Here is a 22,895-nt window from a genome sequence, read left to right as displayed (position 1 = left end):
TTAATGTTGGCTTAATAGAAGCCAGCCAGATTTCTATATACATTTCTGCATTCAATACGCTGCAATATGTTGTTTTCATTAAAATATATTAAAAAATCCAGTCCTGCACAGATACGTAGTTGGAAAAGCAAGAAGTATTAGAACAGCTTTTTCAGATAATTGTGGACAATCTTCTTCGATTCTATAGTTAAACACAAGTGGTAGTTTCTGAAAGGTTAGTCGCAGGTGTGGAATCTGAAACAATGTTACTGGAATTTTCGTGTTCTGTTATGCTGGAATCCACTGCTCTGCCTTGTACTTTGGATGGAATGTCTGGCCCAGGCATGACTCTGGGAAAATATTGGTGATCTGCCAAATGGTGACATATATTGTATTATACAACAGTAATTTTAAAAGTCACATTCTTTAACATAGGGTTTAAGAGCCTTAACATCAGTCTTGGCAATGATTTTTTGGATTTGACACCAAAAGCAAAGGCAACAAAAGCAAAAATGAACAAGTGGGACTTCATCAAACCTTTTGCTTCTGCACAGAATCAGCAACAAAACAAAAAGGCAACCTACTGAATGGGAGAAAATACTTCCAAGTCATCTATCTGATAAGGGGTTAATAGCCAAACTAGATAAAGAACCCATACAACTCAACAGAAAACAAACCACCTGATTAAAAAACAGGCAGAGGATATGAACAGACTTTTCCCAAAGAAGACATACAGTGGCCAACAGACACATGAAAAGGTGCTCAACATCACTCATCACCAGGGAGATGCAAATCAAAACCACGAGATGTCACCTCATACCTGGCACCTGTCAGGATGGCTATTAGACAAGAAATGACAGGTGTTGGCAAGGATGCGGAGAAAAGGCAGCCCTCATGCACTGCTGAGGGGAGTGTAAGTTGGGGCAGCCGCTACGGAAAACAGTAGAGAGATTCTTCAAAACATTAAAAACAGAAATACTATATGATCCAACAATTCCACTTCTGGGTATTTATCTGAACGAAACCAAATCACAATCTTGATGTGTACTAAATCTGTGTCCCCACGTGCACAGCAGCACTACTCACAACGGCCAAGATACAGAAACAAGCTAAGTGTCTACAGACAGATGAATGGATAAAGAAAATGTGGCCTATATACGTGTGTGTGTATATACACACATAATAGAATATCATTCAGTCATAAAGAAAAGGGAACCTCGCCATTTGCAACACCATGGACGGGCCTTGAGGGTGTCACGCTAAGCGAAATAAGTCAGAGAAAGACAAACACGGCACGGCCTCACCTGCGTGTGGAACCCGAGACGCTGACTCACAGGCACAGGGAACAGGCGGGTGGCTGCCAGAGGCGGGGGTGGGCGAAGTGGGAGCAGGTGGTCAGAGGGACAAGCGTCCAGCTGTGAGGTCAGTCAGTCCTGGGGACGCAGGCACAATGAGGCGGCCATGGGCCCACCACTGCCACGTGTATCTGAGCTCAGAGAGCAGATCCTAACAGTGCTCCTCACGAGGAAAACGACCACAGCTACGTGCAGTGACATGTTAACTACACGTGTTGCGGTAATCCTGCTACAATATGCTTACCAGATCAGTGGGTGGTACACCAAAAAAGATCATGTTTATCTCAATTATGTCAATAAAAAATAATAAAAGTTTAAGAAACCCACATTCTCTAACATCATCTCTGGTCTCAGAACAGTCTTTCCACATTGGGAAGCAGTCAATAGTATCACCCACAGTTACAAGGACAAGGTTCCCAAAGTTCTAATTTCTGCTTTAAATGTTACAACTCGCAACCAACACTCAAACTGACAGCTTCCCTTTGCTCAATTTCAAGAAAACGTCAGCCACAGGCCAACATCTGAATACCCAGTCCGAGCAGCCACTTCTCAGGAAGAAGCAGTGCCCAGGAGAAGCAATCAGCCCCTCCGCCCTCCTCCTCAAACTCCAGGGACCCTTCTATTAGAACCCGCTGGCCACCCTCCAGTTACCAACGACGCTTGCCCTGTGTTTTCCATTCTCCTCTCTCTCTTCATTCACAAATCCTCTCTTCAGCTGCTCTACGGCAACTGAATTTCTTCATCTGTTATTTTATTTTTCAGTTCTAGAATTTCCCTTTTTCTAAATAGAGAGCAGTTCTCTATTGAAATTCTCTTATCTTGTCTTCTATTCTCTTGAACATGTTAACCATAATTTACTATGATTATTTTAAAGTTCACTTCTGATAACATCAATATCTGGGTCTGTTCCTAGTGTCTATAGTTTCTCTTAGTCTTTGGTAAATCAGTCTTATTACTCAGTATGTCAGGTAATTTCTGAGTTAATGCCAGAATTTTTAATGAAAAATGTAGTGATAACTTGCAGCTCTGGAAGACGCTGTCATCCTCCTGAGAGGATATTCTTTTCTCCGGCTTAGTTAGGCTAAGGAAGTGTTTTCCAAGCTTCCACTGCATCAAGCGACTTGGAAAGCTTATGAAACAGAAATCTCATGAGGCTCTCCCCTCAGCAGTCCTGGTTTAGCAGGTCTGGAGGGGTCTGCGCATGTGCATTTCTGATTCGTTCTCAGTGGTGCTGCTACCCTGGGGACCACACTGTGAGAACCAGAGGGTAAGGCAGACCCCCTTACTCCACTTTGAGACAAAGCTGGGCTTCCGTCTTTGCAGAGCTGGCTGTGTGGTAAGCCACTTCTGCTGGAAGGCAGCCCTTAGGTGGTCCCAGGGAAAGTCTGGGGTGCCCGCTGTTTCTGAACTCTAATTTCTGTTCCCTCAGCGCTGAGAGACGCCTGGAAACCTCGCCCGGCGTCTCAGCCTTGCGGCCCCTGCCTCACTGATCGGCCAGCGCCTGGGGGACGAGCACAGCCGGGTGCTGGGCTCACCGCCTCACGATTTCCTCCTCTCCGGAATCCGGGTCCCTCAAGTCCTCACTTCCTCACCACCTCTCCAATACCTTCAAAGACTTTTTCTCTTATGTTTATCCAGCTTTTCTGGTTATTCTCCGTGGGAGAGTTTGTCTATTACAAGACCTGTCATAGCCCGGAACACAAGTCCCTCACCAGGCCGCACGTCAGGAGGTGTTTGTCCTCCACGTGGACCAGCAAACTGGAATCGCCACACACGTCTCAGCCCACTGTGAGCTGGGTATATGTGCCTCCTTCCTTAGCACATCCCTCTCCTCTGGGTGAACCGGGACAACCGAAGTCCCCAAACTCGCAAGGCTGTGGACCAGGCGTGGAGGCGGTGACCTCACCCGGACAAACCCCCAGGAAATGCAGCCTCCTCCTCACCCATCACCTCTACCCGTGAACACACAGAGCACCCCGGTTACACCTGCTTCCTGACCGTCGTCTCTCCTCTGCACCAGACAGAGGCTCAGTGGAGACGCAGCTCCACCCCAGCCCCATCCCACTGCCTGCTCCAGTGAGTTCTACCACGTGAGAGAAACGGAGCTGTAGAAGCAGGGCTGGGGTGAAACTGAGGGCCTTTTACCTCACTTGGAGTCTTAAATATTGGAAATCATACATGCTTTTCACGGAAAAAATTAGAAAACAGATCAGCATGTGAAAACAACAGTAAACTGAATTCCATCACGTGACGATAAGCCCATGTTTATTCTACAACACATAAGTCTAGGTTTTTAATCTATGTATGTATATTCTATATTATAGTACACTGTAGTTTATTTTTAATGAATATTATGCGTATTACTTTGTAACCTGTGTCAATATATGAGATTTTTACTAAGTTGTAAGGAAAAAAGTCTATAAAAACAAAACGGAGAAAACCCCAGTACTTCAATTTTAAATGTTACTGAGGAGGGAAGGAACATTTTCGTTCACTTTCATTTACCCAGGCGTGGATTCCAGAGTCACAGAAGTGATGCACCTTAACGTACGGTTTCCTGGGGGTCACACTGCGTCTTCAGCAGAGCCTGAGCCCTTGTACCTTCTAAACCCAGATGGGGAGCAAACTGCAGTTCTAGAGCCAAACCTGGCTGCCACATTCTGTCAATCAAGCTTTACCCCAACGACAGCAGCAGGGTTTAATATCCGTGATGGAGACAAAGGGCCTGCAGAGCCCAAACTATCCATCATCTGGCCCTTTACAGAGAAAGCTTGGCAGCGCCCACGCCAGACCACACCCCGGCCCCCAGCACACCCTCAGAGCCACCGGTGAACCTGTGTGCCGCACGCCTCTTCACTGCCCTGGAAGACGACAGGTCTCGGCCCACAAAATACTGCAGTGGAAAGCGCAGTGGCAGCCGTGGCTTCACACCTACCCCTGCTCTGGCCTCCAGGCTAACACTGCAATGCAGTGACAGAGGAAGGAGTTCCCACGTCGAGGCTTCTAATTACCACACCTGTCTACTCTGCTTCCTAGAGGGCAGGAAGCATTTTTCTTTGCATTTGCTATGATTCTGAGGTTACATGATCAGTGGAATTCATATACTTAGAAGAGAATGAAGCATGACTACACAAAAATAACCTGTTCTCCGCCTCTAAAGTTCACAGTGCCCCTTTACATACTACACATCGACTAATTTTATCTTAAGAAGCTGTGCAAAATGCTTAGCTAGTCATCAATGAACATCAAGAAAATCATAATTACTAACAATAAAAGGCCTAAAATATCTTCCCACAAGTATGGTGTAGTGATAAAGTACCCTGACATGGAGTCAGACTGCCTGGGTTTGAACCCTGGCTCCTCCACTTTCTTGCCAGATGATCGTGGATAAAATGTTTCCGCACTCTAAGCCCAAGTCTCTTACATAATGGAGGTATTCACAGCGCGACAGAGATCAGCAGAAATCAGGGGGGTTGCCATGGGGACGGCCTGGCTGCTCCCCTGTCACCCCCACGTCAACAGCTCAGCGGTGGTGACTCGGAAAAGAAAGGTGCTATGATAGCCATCCCACCTAGTCTAATAAAGAGTTCCCCTTATTAGTTTTCCCAGAAATGGTTAATTCATTTGGAAGCAGTCTTAATGCCCTTGAAAATATTCTCCATGCAGGTTCAAAGGGCTCTCTAAGTGAAATAAAGCCACTTTACGTAGAAGAATGAAAGAGAAATAACCAAGGGGATTTCCAAGGAGAGCAGAAAGCTGTTTTCCCTAGAATGATGAGAGAATAATCTCTCATCTAGAACTCACCAACAGGAAACTGGTGTTCGGAATAGCTTTACGGAGTCCTACATCTAAAATCTGTGCTGAAGAGAGAAGGGTACTTAATGGCTAACTTCAAATGGGGAAGGAGCTAAGCTGAGCATCTGTCTTTATGGCACTTGGGATGCTGCAGTCATTAACTACAGAACGTCCACGGGTCCCCTACGAGGGCCTGTCATTCCTCAGGCTACGTCCCGGGTATGAGGATGCACAGGGGGGTAAAGACGTCTTATGCTAAACTTCTCTTAGAGTCCCCTGGTGTTCTCCAGAAGTCTGCCACAGCCAACATTCCATCTTGGGAAAGGATGCTTTCACATCTCGAGAGGCTGCCATCCACAGGCAGTACGGCCACTGTGGACAAGCTGGAAGGGACACGTGACAAGAGGGACCGCATTCTCCCACAGAGGATGCAGTCCCACAGCAGTCAGGTGTTAGTGCAGGTTTTCCTCACTGTTTCTAAACAGGAACGGGTGCTCCTGGGTTCTTGCGTCAGCTTTGCCATTAACTACTCTTTTGACAAGACAATCATGTAATCTCCTGAGACCTTAGTTTCTTCACTTATAAAATAAAGGGGTAAGTCTACAATTTTTAAGATCCCATATAACTGTAAACGACAGTAAATCCTTATTCATGCAGATTCTGGATAAATGGCCTCCAAGTCTTCTCATTAAGATGCCTATTCACCAGTTCTAGTCAAATACTCAATTTCCTGTGCTCATAGGTCACGTTCTTGAACACAGAGCAGCAGAGCCATGACGACAGTGGGAAGGCTGTGCACCTGGCCCCACAGGGCCCCCGAGCACTCAGGATGTGACCAGAGTGGTGGGGGAACCAAACCTGTAACTGCGTGTAACTTGTAGCTAACGCAAGCCTGGCAGCCACACGTGGCCAGCGGCCACCACGCCGGCCAGCACAGCAGTCCAGGGAAGAGGCACCGCCACGGGTACACGCCAACCTGGGAGCCACACCCAGCGCACATAATGGGAACGCCGCTCGCAGTCTGCCGGCCAGCTAAGTTTAAAGGCAATAGGGTTTTTTTCCTCCTCGAAGGTGAAGTTCTCATTTTCTTTCTATGATCCTCAGGCATCATTACAGTAATCCTGCATTTTTATATGCGACACTTCTGAGCTGCAGGAGTAGGGCTGGGATCCCACCTTCACAATGTCTCCAGATGCAGCCCACAGGAACCGCGCACTTCAGAGCTGTCCCCACACGCCTGTCCTGCCCCGCCCGCCCGCCCATGGCCAGAAGTGCTCCAGGAAACAGGCGGGTACCTCCTGCGCAGGTCTGCGTGGCCGAAGGCAGGGCAGGCGTGTGGGCACGTGGCAGGCAGGGAAGCGGTGACGGGAGAGACCGCAGGCTCAGCGCCCGGTCTCCTGGAAACTGCCCAGCGAGCATCGCTTGTAATTTGCTAAGAAGCTGCTACTGAGGAGGAAGAGGAGGAAGGCAGAGCCAGTGCTGCCGGCAGTCCCCAACCCCACCCCACTCGCTGCACGCTTCACACCCTGAGCCAGACTGATCGATACCCCTTCCCACCTCACAGAGGGGAGGGGTCTCCCTCCTGCGACAGAGGACAGAGCAGGAGAGACGCAGCCCTCCCCGGCGGACACTGCTTCCCCTGCCCTTGGGCTGTCCCCGCTGCCTCCCTCCCAGAAAGGACAGACCCAGCTGTCCGGCAAATGTCAGTTGTGAAGAGACAGATATAGAAACACATCACAGACAACCTCAGGGACAGATGTCAGTGCCAGCACAGATACGGTGACGCCCAACAGAGGCAGACGGTAAGGACTGCTGGGTTTGACAAGCAACCTCAGGCCAGACAGCCCTCCGATCTACAGCGGTCACACGCCAGCACACGGTCCGATTTCAGCCCAGCACAGCTGCAGCCAGGCCTCCCAGGCACACCGTTGTCTCTGGCTCCACACAGCGCTCGGGGCTGAAGTTTACGCGGGGGACCAAAGCCACAGCTCCACTCTCCAGAGCTTAAAGCACTAGGGCAGGGGTGGGGGAGGGTGCGGGTTTCCCTCAGCTGCACGAAGCAGTCCCCGAATCCTCCAGACCAGCCGTTCTCAACGGGGGACAAAGAGTCATCGGGCGGAGATGGCAGCAGTGCCGAGCCGGCGCTGCTGGGAAAGGGGCCAGACAGGGGGCCTCTCAGGCTTTGCAGAGGGAGTCGGCTGTGGCAGCGCTGCCGCCGGCCTGCGGGCGGGCAGGCCGGGCCGGGCAGCCCTTGGCCCACAGCGCCTGGAGACGGACCCTCCGGCCCTTCCCTGAAAAGGCCGCTGCCCCTCTCCAGACTCTAAGGTATACGGCTCCAGACCGCAGCTCAGAGGACAGACAATGGGAGGCTGGTGTTTCCGTGACCTCCCTCCGCTAAGTCCGCTACCATCTTGAATTCGTGCACTTCCGAACACTTGTTCCATTAAGAACACTCCAGCCCTGAATGCCAGAGCCACTTCCACACACGACAACGTTTTACTTACAGAGGTCCCTCTGCAGTGAGTTCATGGTCAGAGCAGAGGTTACGGATGCCACAAAGGGCAGACTCAAGCACCAAGAAGGGCTGTGAGTGCTGCTTTATCGTGTACCCGCAGGCTGTGCAAACCGGCCCAGCCAACTATCTCAAATATTTACCACTGACTACAAAACAGACCAGGTCAAACGCAGCATCACCACTGATTTTAATTTTTTTTTGTTTATTTAATTTTTTTTTAAATCAGAAAGAAAGAAAATCCAAGAACGTCAACACACAAAATAGTCATGGAAATAATCCAGATATCCAACAACAGGGAGAATGCTTAAATAAATTACAGAATATTTGTACAAGAGAACCCTACATATACACTATAAGACAAACTGAGAACTACTATAGATACATAACTCATAAGATATTAATATCTAGATTATGTAAAGACCTTATACCAATTCTTTTTAAAAACGGCCAAAATCCAACAGGAAAAAATCAGCCAAGCATATAATAAGTGAACTTACAAAAAAAGGAAACCCCCAAAGCCTATAAGCATAAAAGAAAACATTCATTTTCACTAGTAATCATGAAATACAAATTAAGACAAGGAGAAACCACTTTATCTTCCTTAGATCTGTAAAAACAAAAACCACTGACTTTACCAAGTATAACAAGGGTTGTGAAGAGCTAGAAACACGTCCACTGCTGGTGACAGCAAAGAGGGAGAAGGGTGACATCCTCCAGGAGAGGCACCCTCACACCTGACAGCCAGGACTTCCGTGGCAAGTAAACACCCTTGAGGAAGTTCTGCACACTGTACAGGAAATCAGAGAATGCACACGGCACACCGTACAGGAAATCAGAGAATGCACACGGCACACTCTACAGGAAATCAGAGAATGCACACAGCAGCAGCAGCAGCACTGGGGGGTGAGGGTGGGTGGGAAATAAGCTAAATGTCCATTAGCAGAAAAACAAAACCAAACTGTGCTATATTCACACAATGGCCTAAAATGAGCATTTGAAATGAACAGACAGGGACTTCCCTGGTGGCGCAGTGGTTAAGAATCCGCCTGCCAATGCAGGGGATACGCGTTCGAGCCCTGGTCTGGGAAGATCCCACATGCCACAGAGCCAATAAGCCCGTGCGCCACAACTACTGAAGCCCCTGTGCCTAGAGCCTGTGCTCCGCAACAAAAGAAGCCACTGCAATGAGAAGCCAGCGCACCGCAATGAAGAGTAGCCCCTGATCTCCACAATTAGAGAAAGTCCGCGCACAGCAACAAAGACCCAATGCAGCCAATAAATAAATAAAATAAAATAAAATAAACAGACGGACTTGCTAAGTGAAAACAGCAGGTTTTGGAATGTTGTACAGAGAATGATACAATTTATATACATAATAAAGACACATAAAAGAATGATATATGGGTACATATATGAAGTAACAATAACTGGCAAAATTTGAAAATGGTAAATATCAAATTCGGAACAGCACTTACCTCTAGGAGGGGTCAAGGAGATGAGACTGAGGGGACACACTGGGATATAAATGACACTTTTAATATTTTATGAAAAAAAAATCAAAGCCAATATGGCAAAACACCAGGATTTGATAGAGTCAAAAAATTGATACATTGTATGTTTGTAATGTTTAATAAGAATATTCTTAAAAGGGTCTTAAAGTAAATAAAACATAAAGATGCTAGCAGGGATATTGCTGAATGGTGAGATTATGAATAACTTATTTTCTACTTAAAATATGCATATTGCAGAAAATTTTGTAAACTTTAAAAACTTTAAAACTTTAAAAACATTTAACTTGGGACTTCTGTGGTGGTGCAGTGGGTAAGACTCCACACTCCCAATGCAGGGGGCCCAGGTTAGATCCCTGGTCAGGGAACTAGATCCCACATGCCTGCTGTGACTAAGAGTTCGCATGCCACAACTAAGGAGCTGACAACCTGCAGCTAAGGAGCCAGCGACCTGCAACTAAGGAGCCTGCCTGCCTCAATGAAGACCCAGCACAACCAAATAAATAAGTAAATAAAAAATAATAAAAGTATTTAACTTAAAAAATGATCATTAACATTCAAAGAACTATTTCAAACAGTAAGATACACATGAAAGAGATGTATTTGTATCTACACTTAAAAAAGCTTTATTGGATACAAATTAATGTTGCATTCCTATACAATGACAACAAAATACCAGAAACAGCAATTAAGGAAACAATCCCATTTATCTCACATCAAAAAGAATAAAATACATAGCAATAAAGCTACCTAAGGAGGCAACAGACCTGCACTGGGAAAACTCTAAAATGCTGATGAAAGAAACTGAAGATGACATAAACAGGTGGAAAGATATACTGTGTTCTTGGTTTGGAAGAATCAATATTGTTAAAATGACCATACTAACCAAGGCAATCTATAGATTCAATGCAACCTCTATCAAATTACCAATGGCATATTTCACAGAACTAGAACAAAAAATTATTAAATTTGTATGAAACTACAAAAGACCACAAATAGCCAAAACAATCGAGAAAAAAGAATGGAGCTGGAGAGATCACACTCCCTGACTTCAGAATACACTACAAAGCTACAGTAATCAAAACAGTATAGTACTGGCACAAAAAAAGACACACAGATCAATGGAACAGGATAGAAAGCCCAGAAATAAACCCACAAACTTATGGTCAATTAATTTATGATAAAGGAGGCAAGAATATACAATTGAGAAATGACAGTCTCTTCAATAAGTGGCACTGGGAAAACTGGGCAGCTACATGTAGAAGAATGAAATTAGAACTTTCTCTAGCACCTATACAAAAATAAACTCAAAATGGATTAAAGACCTAAATGTTAAGACCAGATACTATAAAACTCCTAGAGAAAAACAGAGGCAGAACACTCTTTAAATTGCAACAATATTTTTTTTGAATCCATCTCCTAAAGTAATGGAAATAAAAACAAAAATAAACAAATTGGACCTAACTAAACTTAAAAGCTTTTGCACAGCAAAGGAAACCATAAACAAAACAAAAAGACAATCTACAGACTGGAAGAAAATATTTGCAAATGATGCTACTGCCAAAAGATTAATTTCTCAAATATACAAACTGCACATACTGCTTAATATAAAAAAAAAAAAAAAAAGAAAATCAAAAAATGGGCAGAAGACCTAAACAGACAGTTCTCCAGAGCACACATACAGATGGCCAACAGGCACATGAAAAGATGCTCAACATTGCTAATTATTAGATAAATGCAAATTAAAACTACGAGGTACCACCTCACACCAGTCAGAATGGTCACTGTCAAAAAGTCTACAAATAATACATGCTGGAGAGGGTGTGGAGAAAAGGGAGCCCTCCTGCACTGAGAATGTAAACTGGTGCAGCCACTACGGAAAACAGTATGGAGGGTGCTTAAAAAACTAAAATATGAGCTACCATATAATCCTGCAACTCCACTCCTGGGCATATATCTGAACAAAACTCTAATTCAAAAAGACACATGCACCCCAGTGTTCACAGCAGCACTATTCACAACAGCCAGGATATGGAAGCAACATAAACGTCCACTGACAGATGAACAGATAAAAAGATGTGGTGCATATATACACAATGGAATATTACTCAGTCATAAAAAAAAATGAAATAATGCTGTTTGCAGCAACATGGATGGACCTAGGGATCATCACATTAAGTGAAGTCAGACAAATATTATACATCACTTATATGTGGCATCTAAAAAATAATATAAGTGAGCTTATTTACAAAACAATTAGACTCACAGACATAGAAAACAAACTTATGGCTACCAAAGGGGACAGTGGGGGTGGAGGAGATAAATTAGGAGTTTGGGAGTAATAAATACACAGTACTGTATACAAAACAGACAAACAACAAGGACCTACTGTAGAGCACAGGGAGCTCTACTCAATCGTAAGATAATCTATAACAGAAAAGAATATGAAAAATATGTATAACTGAATCACTTTGCTGTACACCTGAAATGATCACAACACTGTAAATCAACTATAGTTCAATTAAAAAAAAAAGAAAAAAAGGTTTAAAAAACCACTTTATTACCATAGTTAGTAGTGATATAGCACGCTGACATGCTCTCTAGACACGCGCAACACTAAAGGAAGGTACGTATGCTGAGATGAAGGCAATGCCTTCTGGTGGCCTCAGGACAGAGAGGAAGTGAGCACGTGGACTGAGGCTTGGAGGCAGAGGAATCCGGAGCAGACCGGGCACCACCAGGACTCTCAGTCCACGAGGAAGTGGACTCACAGACTCTCCCCCTCCACCCCTGCCAGGAACTGGGCTCCCTCAGGGAAAAGGGGCAGCTGGGACGTCGGGGGAGCTCCCTGACCTGGGGTTCTTAACCCCACTGAACACTAACCTACTTTTAACAATCAGAGGAAAACTGTCATGTCTTCCCACAAAAAAACTACTTGCGCTCACTTTCAGGAATTTCTGGACATTCCTGAGGCTCAGGTTAAGAAGGGAAGAACTCGTTGGACCCAAATCACTTACCTTCAGAGAAACATAAACGTAAAACAGGTCAACCGTCTCCCTGAATAATCAGCCTGCGTCTCAGGCGACTCCAGCTCTTTCAAGACTCGGGCACTTCTTAAAAGTCAGGCTTTCTGAGGTATAATTCACATAGGGTAAAATGTGCCCTAGAAAGCTTACAGGACTGAGTTTCGACAAGCGTGCCCCAATCAAGAGACAGAGCGGTCCCATCGCAGCCCAAACCCTCCCCTGCCCCGCGCAGTCGACCCCACAGCCCCCGCCTAAGGGGGGGTCTTCTTGGTAACAGAAAAAGCTTTAAAACTCACTGCTGGAGGAATGCAGACCTCCATTCACACGAACAGGCGACGTGTAAGCCAACGGCCGCCCCGGACACCACCTGCAGCCCACACAGAGGGAGCCAGGCTCCAGCGGGGCCCCAGGCCTCTGCGCCACCTGCCGCCCCCGCCGCCTCATGTCAGCAGCGCTCAGCTCTGCGCCCGGCCTGGACCAGGGGCCCTGAGATGACCCCTGGACTGAACGAAGGTGGTGACATTCAGGACCGCCGTCACGGCAGTTTCTCTTAGCGCCAGCCCCAGTCGCTGGCTCACCCAGCCGACCCCGAGTCCTGTCACAGAGGCTGCACGTCCGCGCGAATGCCTGGTCTCCTGCAGGCTCCTGTGGGGAAGGGAGGACAAGCCTCGTGAACAGACAGCACTCCGCACAGGGACCCGGACCCTGCCCGAGGGGGTCACGGGGGAGGTGATCCGCACAGAATCTCAGGAGGCTTCCTAGCAAACAAGGGGGGACCACACTGCAGGGGATGTTGTCTTGGGGGGTGAAGCAGGAGAGGGAGCTGATCAGCCGTGCAGGCTGGAAGGTCCTAAGCTGACCCCGCATGGGGCGGACGGGGGGCCAGCGGCGCAGGTGGAGAGGGAGGACGTTCCGACGGACTCAAGGGGAACGGCAGGCAGGACTCGTGGAGGACGCGTCACTTCTTGGGGAGAAGAAAAGTAGTCGTCTAGTTTGATTTCCAAGTTCCCCAGCTGGGTGACACTTACGCAGGACCACTGACAAGGACAAAAAAAAATATAAGAACAAACAGACCTTTCCTGCTCTTTCTTGCCTTTTAGGGTTAGAGGGAAGGGCATGGTTTGCTTTGTTCATACCCTTGTTCTAAAGACTACTTGAGAACTCAAGGAAATGCATACCAGCAGCAATACTTTCAACAGGTGAAGAAACACAGGGGAAGGAAAAGAATGGCCAGACACGGCTAGACATTTAGGTGGCTGCCAGAAGTCAGGCACCGCTCTGCACGTGGTGGCGGGAAGCTCCTCAGAGAGATCCGGCCAGAAACAGACACCCAAGGGATGCAGAGGCAACGCAGCAGCAAGAGCGCCCAGGAGGGCCCTGGGAGGGAAAGAGGAGGAAGCCCAGGAAGCTCCAGGTGCCTGCAGAGGCGGAAGGGCTGGCAGAGCACGGAGAGGGGCAGTGGGAAAGGACAGAGGGGCAGAGGAGACTGGAACCAGAGGTCGTGGAAGACACAGGTTCCCGAAGGCAGCGGCCCCACGGCCAAGGGCGTGGGCCCTCCGGGGTAGGAGAGCCCGCAGTAGGGGCATCGGGCCGTCAGGGATGGGGACGCGGTGCAGCTCTGATTCAGCAGCCTGGAGAGGGAACAGGAGGCGGGGACGGAGTCGGATCAGAGTCCTCCCTCGAGAGCAGCAGGAAAAGCGGGGTGAAGCGGCAGCCCGGAGGGGGCATGGGGGGGCTCTAGTCCAGAAGGTGGAAGGACAAGCACCTGGGCAGGTGTGCCCGTCCCTGTCCCCAGTGCGTCCTGGGTGCTCCCTCTGGGAAACACTGTGCTGCATCAGGAAGGCCTCCAGCTCCTAAAGGGTGCTCGGGCCGTCACTGCATTTACCGCAGGTCAGCAAGAGTGCCACGAGCTGCCAATCACACTCCATTTCCCTTTTTTAAGGTTAGAAGACTAGGGTTTCTTCAGAGGAAACAAACCACCCAGGGTGAGCTGAGTCTGAGGAAGAGGGAAAAACTGAAGAGGAACCAGGAACACTGAGTGTTCAGGTAACGGCTGTCAGCCGACCCCAGTTCTAATCCTCGTTACAAGAGAAACACGTGCGCCCGCTCTGGACGCGTCCCCGGGGACACCCCCCCACACAGCACAGAGCGCTGGGCCAGCCCCACGGCCAACAAGATGCCTCGGCTGCTCCCCAAAGCCCTCGCTCCCCGTTTCAGAGAGGAGAGCAGGCTTTCAGTCTACCGTTTTCAGAAGTGGCTTCTCCCAAGACAGATACTCATTTCCTTCAAAAAACAAAACCTCAAGAGAGCCTGACCACGGTGCCCATGCTGCCAGCTGGCGGTACTGCACGGCCCAGGGGAGACCAGCCCCTGGGACACGGCCCAGTGGGGTCAGAGCACAGGGCTGCGACGTCCCGGAGACCTGGTCTGAACCCTGGCTTTGCCCCTTCCTGGCTCTGTGACTACAGGCAGGGCCCAGGATCTATCTGGGTCCTAATCTTCTTACATGTGTTAAGAAGGCGGTGTTATTCATCTCGCAAAGTCACGAGGATTAAACGTGTCTAGGGGTACCGGCATACAATACGCATTCAAAACCACTAATCCTCTAGCCCCGTCTAAGCCTTTCATGCATCTGAAGCCACTTAAGAGGAAACCTCCTCCCCAATCCTACATGACTCCATCTTCTTCTCCGAGCACCTGACACGCCCACCTGGACACTCTGCGCTCCGGGGCTTACGGGTGCTCACGTGGCCCCTGGGCTCCAAGGTGTGTTTGATGCCCTTGGTCTTGGGGGCACACGGTGGGCAGGCCTCTCTTGTATTGTGCCCGCAGTGCTTGGCGCAGCGCGGAGCACGCAAACGGCAGGACAGCCACCTTCCAACTCCACACGGACCGACTCAGACGTTAAAAGGCAACCTCGAGGCATAGTTCAGCGGAAGAGCAAACCAGGACTCCTGCCTTGCAGCCCAGGGGGCTTCCACCTGTGCCTGCTGCTCTTGCATGAAGGTCCTCCATCTGCCAGAACCCACCTGCTCTGCCCACATGAAAACACCTGAAGTGGGATGGGGCTGGTATGCTCACCTGCACAGGGACCCAAGCACAGAACAGGGTCTTGGGGAGCCAGCCCCCCGCGAAGTGGCTCAGCACGTGTGCCTCTGCTTCCCCCTCTGGACAAGGGGATCCCTGCACAGCAGCCTGTTTACTCCCATGCATTTACACCACACCTGCTGAGGCGTGGGCTCTGCGGTGAGAAGAAAACCCAGCAGAAAAAGCACCTCCAGGAGCTCCCGATGCAGCGGTGTCAGTGGGCCAGCCCTAAGGACTGGGCCACAGAAGAACACCGGGGAGAGAACCCTGGCTCAGCCTGGAGCTGGGGGAAAGGAGAGCCGGCCGTGGGTGACTCTCAGCAGCTCTTACAGCATGAACAGAATTTTCTTCAGCAGAGAAGGTGACAGAAGGCTGTCCCAGAAAGAAGGGTCAGCGTGGACATCAAACACATTCAGGAAGTGTCTAAGTTTGCCACCTGGGAACATAAAGTGGCACAATCACCAAAGACACCCAATACAGGAAGAGGAGGAGCAGGGAGAGAAAGTCCAGCTCTGGGGGGCTGAGCAGAGGGTCCAACGAGCAATCTCTGCACGGCTGAGATGACGCCCCAGCAGCAGGAAAGTCCACACTGCCTGACTTAGCCCGACCTTGAACTCTGTCTACAATCTGGTCCTCTGAGCATCCACGATCAATGAGGAAACCTCTTACACGTATGGGAAAACATTCACTTCCACTAAGATTCAATATGACTGTACAGCTTGTAGTAAGCAGAGTGCTTTTAACCAGACCTCAATAAATTAGTCCCTTCTTTTCATAATTTCCTGTTCAAAGGCCAACTCAGGGAGCAACGTGTGCCTTCACATCCCCAAACCAGCTTCTCTCTGTAACTGCCCTAAATATCTGTCATTTTTTCTTTATTTTATTTACTTAAAATATGTACTATGTAACAGGTAAGATATAAAGGATGTAACCTGCACCACCACTGTGTACTGCTGTGCAGCTGAAGTACAGCACTGCTGACACCAGTTTCCTCTTAAAAAGAGATGCATGTTTCTACTTCCAGAAATTCTTAACTGCGCTCTGCCACCCTAACCTCTTGGACGGAATCCTTAAGTCAGTGCTCATGTTTAAATTCATTAGGAATAGGGGAAAAAAAAAAGTCCCCAACTGGTTACTCCACACACTGCACCTTATCCTGACCACCCGCCCACCCCCAACCACAGCCCCCCAACGGTGTGCGCCACCAGCCAGCTTCCCACAGAGCCACCAGGAGGAGACAGGGACAAGGACGGAGAGCAGACACTCACCGGCGGCTCCCGCCCCTCCGGGCCCGGCGCTCACGGGGCCCGCGCAGCCCGGCCGTCGGCCCGCAGACCCAGGACACGGAGACCAAGGCCCAGCGCCTCCCCCTTCCACAAAGCCAGGAGCGGCAAGGACCCAGGCCAGACCAAACCACCGCGGGTGAGGGGTCGGCCCTCAGACACACCTGCGCCGCAGCTCTCCCAAAGCCCACTTTGTTGACAAGGCGGCCACTGCCCTGGCCGTCCTTCCTCAGCAAACACCAGAGCTCGTTGTGTGAGACTGTCACATGCAACCATCTTTTTCTAACATGGGAAAATCACCTGGTATGGGGGGTGGCTTGAATGAGGGCACAAAATCTTGGCCCCTCCCACACAACACCAATACAGCTCCGGAAAAAGAACTACTTTATCAGAAGGAGATTAACTGTAAACACGTGGCTGATAAGGGCTTTGTGCAGCAGGTGTTGGGTGACTGCTGGCTTTACTCTGCAGTGGCCGGGAGCTGGGGCAGAGCTCTGTGGCTTCAGGCAGCAGTGTCCTGGCCTCCTTTGGAATGTGTGTGTCCTGCAGGGAGGGGACACTTTAAGCTGAGTGGTGTGCTGAGGCGCTGTGTGACACACGCCACTGTCTCTGGAAGTGAAGTGAGTTCACGCCTCAGCAGCCGTGTTTCACAAGAGAAATACAGAAGAAAGATAAACAGACCTTTAAGTTCCAGGCCCCTCAATCTTACTGCAGTAACTCTGAACAGGCACCAACCAGGTCTCCTTTCCCAGAACTGCTGAGTGGGGCTCAAAGGTACCAGTGTTATTTTTAAAGAGCTCTACTGAGATATAATTCACATCCCCATGTAAGCGTACCACCCAGTGGCTTTCAGAATACTCACAGCTATGTGATTATCACCACACTCAATTTTAAAACATTTTGATCAGCCCCCAAAAGAAACCCCACGGACATTAGCAGTTACTTCCCACTTGGTGTTTTTAAATAGAGACCAACAGCATCCCCCTCAGTGGCTACCCGGCGCCGTGTCACAGCACCAGCACGTCCCACTGCGGACGGGAGCAGTACCAGTCACACGCGCTCTCTTATCACCACTTAAAACTGCTGAATTTAATAGTTATTGAAAGGGATCTTTCAGACTTATTTAGGCGTATTTAGTACCAGCAATGCACATAACCCAGTGGAAGTAATGTGGGCACTGGTGACCAAATGCACACACGCGCGGAGATGACAACCAGTCACGAGGAAACGTCCGGATGCTGGAGCTCGTGAGACATGAAAAACGCCCCCCACCCCTGCCCCGAATCAACAACACACGACACTGCACGACACGGCATGTGCCTGGTGACAAAACAGCAGGAACGGACTTCCTAACTATGGCAAGAAGGGAGTCAAGCGAAGATAATATTTAACAGCTAATAAGCGAGCACGGTAGCCGATCATCCGAGCAACCCAGAGCCCTCCAGCAGGGCAACGCGGAGGGGGACACACTGACGGCTGCATACGCCTCCCCCTCCCCCTCCCCCGCAGCGCTCCCGGTGAGGAAGGGAGAGCACCATTTACACCAGCAGAGAAAAGCCGCCAAGTTCAGACTGCTGCGCTCTCTCAGGGAAAGAGAACACGCGTCTCAGAACAAGAACTGCGAGAGACGGGAGGAGCCTGGGCACCTCTTCTCTAGAGCACCTCCTTGACTCGACAGCTAGCTTGTCTTTTGCTTGGAGACAGAGATGACACAAACAACTTTAGAAAACCATGACTCACAGTTTAATTACTCGGTTTGAATTTCTAACATTCCAAAGACGATGCCAAATTAATCTGCTGACAGCCTCGCTTAGCGGAATAACTACCCAGCTTATAAAGACCCCAACGGACTCAAGAAGGTCGACATGTGGTATCTATGACCCAGCCGTAAACAGACCAAGCAAAGCAAGTCGCAGGTGAGCTATTTGGGAAAGACAATCTTAGCTTCCTGTAGAGAGAAACTATTTTGGACATTTCTATAAGAAAAGAAAGGGCACCAATAAAAAAGAGAATGTAACATTCAGGGGGAGAGCGAGAGGAGAAACAGAGCAGGAAGATCAAAGGCGGGAGCTCTCAGACTCTCTTACGAGCCCAGGACTGTTGACACTGTTGCTAAGGAAACCCTGGGGCTCTGGGAAGCAGGGCTGCCACCACGCCTTGCGACAGCTGCTCCTGCCCCGACACCCCGCCGCCTCTGTCAGCTGGTGCCACGTGCCCGCTCCACCCTGCTGTCTGCCGGTCCCGTCAATGCCTTCAGTCAGAGGCCCTGGTGGCTTCTGCCGTCCTCAGGTGGGATGCAGTGATCAGAGTGCCATGAAGGGGGACACTGCTGCCTTCTGGGCTGCAGAGGGAGATGCACTGGCCCCTAGACCAAACCTTTTTTTATTCAAAAGAAGAAATGGTTAGTGAGTTCAATGGGGAGGCAAAAGAGGCTTGGGTTACGGTGTCCACTGCACCTGACTTGAGATGTGATCTCAGGCCAATCACTCCCTGCTCTCAGGCCCTGCACGACAGGGGTGTAACTCCTCTTCCTTTCCTTCAGGTACAAGGAACACACCAGGCACAGGGGATCTTTTCAGAAAAAAAAAAGAAAAAGAGGGACTTCCCTGGTGGCTCAGTGGTTAAGAATCTGCCTGCGGGAGGAAAAGATGGCGGCGACGTAGAGAGCCGTGGAGTGCATCCCTCCCCACAGATGCATTGGGAATGCACGGAAGGACGCAGTCATTCTCACAGAGAACCCGCTGAACACCAGCAGACGGCCTCGGACACCGGATGGGACTGCGGGGAGCCCGACATAGCCGATCACTGTGACTGTTATTCATCTCTGCTGGTCTCACATAGCAGTTGCTGAAGGCAGAAGCCCATCAGGCAGAGCTCTGAGTCTGGGGGCTGGGAGCCACTGCCCCCACACGAACATCTGCTGCTGCTTCACCCTGGGCTTCCTGCCACCGGTTCCCTGGGCAGTGGGCATGTCACCGCTGAGAAGAAGATGCAGGACAGAAAACAGTGCCTGTGTTTGGAAGCTTCAGCCCCTCCACGTGAATTGGTTGTTCTCCAAGATTTGGGCCAGTTCTTTCTGAGTACAGGACTTGCTGGGGAAGGAGACGATGCTTTGTATTCATATTGATAGGCTGAGGGAGATATCCCTCCTAGCTGGGAAATTTTTACTCCTCAGAAGCTTGGCAACATGGATTATTAACATTTGTGACTTTCCCCCTACATTCTCTCTCTAAAATAATAAAAAAGAATCTCACTGTTGAAAAAAAAAAAAAAAAAAGAATCTGCCTGCGGGTGCGGGGGACTCGGGTTCGATCCCTGGTCCAGGAAGATCCCACATGCTGCGGAGCAACTAAGCCAGTGCACCACAACTACTGAGCCTGCATGCCACAACTACTGAGCCTGTGTGCCACAGCTACTGAAGCCTGTGTGCCTAGAACCCGTGCTCCGCAACAAGAGAAGCCAGCACACTGAGAAGCCCGTGCACGGCAACCAAGAGTAGCCACGAGAAGCTCACCACAACTAGAGAAAGTCCGCACACAGCAACAAAGAACCAACACAGCCAGAAATAAATATTTTTAAAAAATAAAAAAAAAAAAAAAAGAAAAGAAAAAAAGAAAAGGAACTGCATAAATCCAAGATTCTGCCCTTCTCAAAAGTAATAAACATTCAGAGGTCCTGCCCTGAGCTTATGTAGCAAAATTGCAAATTCTCTAGAATCCTGCATGAACTATTTTGAATCACTTGACTACTGTGTCTACTCTTCAGTGACTGCGGCCATCTTCACAGACTTACATCATAACAGAGACTGTCGTCCACAGAGTTCATTTTTTTTTTCAAGCTCACCTGCCCCTTACCCCCATTACAACGGTAATGCTTCAACACTCCAGAACTTTGGAAAATACAGGAAAAAATAAAAATAAAATAAAAATTACCCATCATCTCTTAGAAAAATTTAGTGTTAGCCTTTCCACGTTCATTACGATCTGGCATCGTAACGAACACTGGTATCCAGCCCTGGCTACAGACGTACCTGTGTCCACAGGCCGAGGGCACGGCCGCCCCCAGGGGAGAGTGCCCGTGGCTCCCTGGCAGTGTTGTGCACGCGCCCACCTCCCCGCCTAGAACAAAACCGGCTCCGAAAGGGGAAGCCAGCTGTGCTGGCTCCATGGCAGGCAAGACCCGCGCGCCAGCGCACACACGGCGGTTGCGCGGCGAGTGGAGACGTTTTCTGAGAGGGCTGTTCCACGGGCCAGGTCCTGCAATGCCAGTTTGAAGACGCATTTACCCGATGCTAACTGCTTCCAACGGGACCTGTCAACACAGGCTCCAGGCCTGCCTTCCCCAGCAGGAGCCAAAACGCTTCCACAAGGCGCTGCTTACGGAGGAAGCTGCAGCTGCGCGAGCGGAATCAGCACCCAGCATGCTCCTTCAGGAGAATCTGGTTGTTTTCAAAACATGCACTTTTTTTCTTTCAGTGTGTGTTTGTCTGAAGGAGAAGCTGAATGGCTTTAATTCTGTAAAGGCTAAAATGACACGTTTCATTTGATCAAGTCATTCCCCAGCTGAAAGCACCCCAGTCCACAGCTCTGAGAGCATAAGTTCAAGTTTCTCAGCACAGCACAGACAGAAACTGCACGATTTGGTTCCTGCCTACCTCTCTAGCACCACGATTTCCAAAGTATTCTCTGTGGAGTACCAGTTGGGTTTTGGCGAAAAAACAAAACTCTTCAATGGATACAGAAATTTGGGAAATGCTGCAAATTCTACACACCCTCAGCAGAGGAGCGATCGCAAGGTTTCGGAGGAACCCTGTTTACCTTTAACCCATTGTTTTCCAAATTCACTGGGCCGCAGGACACTTCTGTTTTCTTCACCTACATCTACTTCACACAGGACACGTGTGGAAACACTGCTCTGGCTTTACCTCCCGGTGTCAGGCAGTGAACTTGTTCCTCGAATCTCTCGTGTTTCCCCCAAAATACGGCCTTCCTGTTACGACCAACCTTTCCAAACGCAAGCCCAGGCGCCTCCTCTGGGGCTCCTTCCCTGCCCGCTTCTCCCACACCTGACCCCGTACTGCAGCATCTGCGGCCTCCCCACAACAGGCGCGGGGAGCTCGTCCTCCACCTTGTGAGCTGAGGCCCCGGCGCCTGGCACGCTCAGCCACTCACCAAGTGGCTGTTCGAGGCCTTACACTCCGGGTTCCCGTAAGCGGCTCTATCAGATGCACAACAGTGCATCTGCAACTTCTTCTGTCTCAAGAACTACTCCTGATGCACTTACTCACTGCTCCTTTAGTACAACTGGTCACTTCTAATCACTGTCACTGTGAAATAAACTTCATATTTTATGGCAAGATGAACAATTTAAACAAAAAATGTTCCTCTGCCCTCTCACCCCTCTCTCCCCCTTACTGGGCAGTGTGTATCTGCATTTTACATCGACCAGACCTCCATGGGCAGAAACACCCGCTCAACCATGAAGAGCAGCTCCCTCCCAGCACCAACAAGACAGCCCCTCCTTCTTGACGGGGCCACGATGACGCCCAGACGTCGTGTGAACCGGCACTAAGGCGTCATTTAGTGTGCAGCCTTGTGGCTCAAAAACTTACACTACTGTGCTGTCACCTCTCGCGGGCAGAACAGTTCTCAGAGCTTTCTGAGATGTTCTTCCAGATTATTATCCTCAAATTTGGCGCGAATAAAATTTTCCACTTCTTTCTTAGATCAATGGACTAGTTTTTGCCGACATCACCCACCTAAGTCCCAGTCTGCGGTCCGTCTGTGCCCTGAGCATCTGGACCTGCACTGGGAGCTCTCCCCCACGGTGCCCCATCCTCTCCAGCGTTCCCTGAGTGAGCTGGTCTCTGGTGGGGACTGCTGTACAGAAATCCCTCAGACCCCAGGCTGAAGATGTGTTTATCTTTCAAGGTGGTTTTGAATTTGTCTGTGCCATCATGGCCCCAAGATTTCAAAAGTACAGACCTAGTTTCTGTTAAATTCTTGGCTTGCAATTTTCAATCTATATGGGTAGTAAAAATATCCTATGAAAGATTTTTCTGACAGCAAAGATTACTGTATAGCACAGGGAACTATATTCAGTATCTTGTAATAACCCACAATGGAAAAGAATCTGAAAAGAATATATATATACACACATATCTTTAAAATACATATATATATTCTTGAGAAAAAAATGTTTTTAAAGATGTTTCCGTCCCTGCCCAGACCCCTGCCGCTTCTTTGGACCATGGGCAGAGAGCTGGGCAGCCTCTGTGAACTCCAGCTCCACACAGGCTCCTGGTGACCGACCGCAGCCTAGCCAGGCCCACAGCCACGTATCCGACA

The 22,895-nt window shown here is 49.3% G+C and overlaps 1 protein-coding gene across 14 annotated transcripts in view; it reads right to left on the bottom strand.

Moving 5' to 3' along the window:
- PPP1R12B (protein phosphatase 1 regulatory subunit 12B) overlaps positions 1 to 22,895 on the bottom strand; it is a 200,611-nt gene that overhangs the window by 85,769 nt on the left and 91,947 nt on the right. The window contains exons 14-16 of one of the 14 annotated variants that reach the window (XR_009052568.1): positions 12,475 to 12,823; positions 12,170 to 12,282; positions 11,717 to 11,768 (exon numbers count right to left, since the gene is read on the bottom strand). The exons of 12 other annotated variants lie outside the window; for them this stretch is intronic. The gene's annotated coding sequence lies outside the window, so the exon portion shown is untranslated. Of the gene's footprint in view, positions 1 to 11,716; positions 11,769 to 12,169; positions 12,283 to 12,474; positions 12,824 to 22,895 lie in introns of those variants that run through there. One more of the 14 variants, XR_009052571.1, reaches the window with a different exon arrangement.

Source organism: Hippopotamus amphibius, chromosome 3 (genome assembly GCF_030028045.1).
Source record: "Hippopotamus amphibius kiboko isolate mHipAmp2 chromosome 3, mHipAmp2.hap2, whole genome shotgun sequence".
NCBI classification, from domain to species: Eukaryota; Metazoa; Chordata; class Mammalia; order Artiodactyla; family Hippopotamidae; genus Hippopotamus; species Hippopotamus amphibius.
This window is presented reverse-complemented; position numbering and strand designations above follow the sequence as displayed.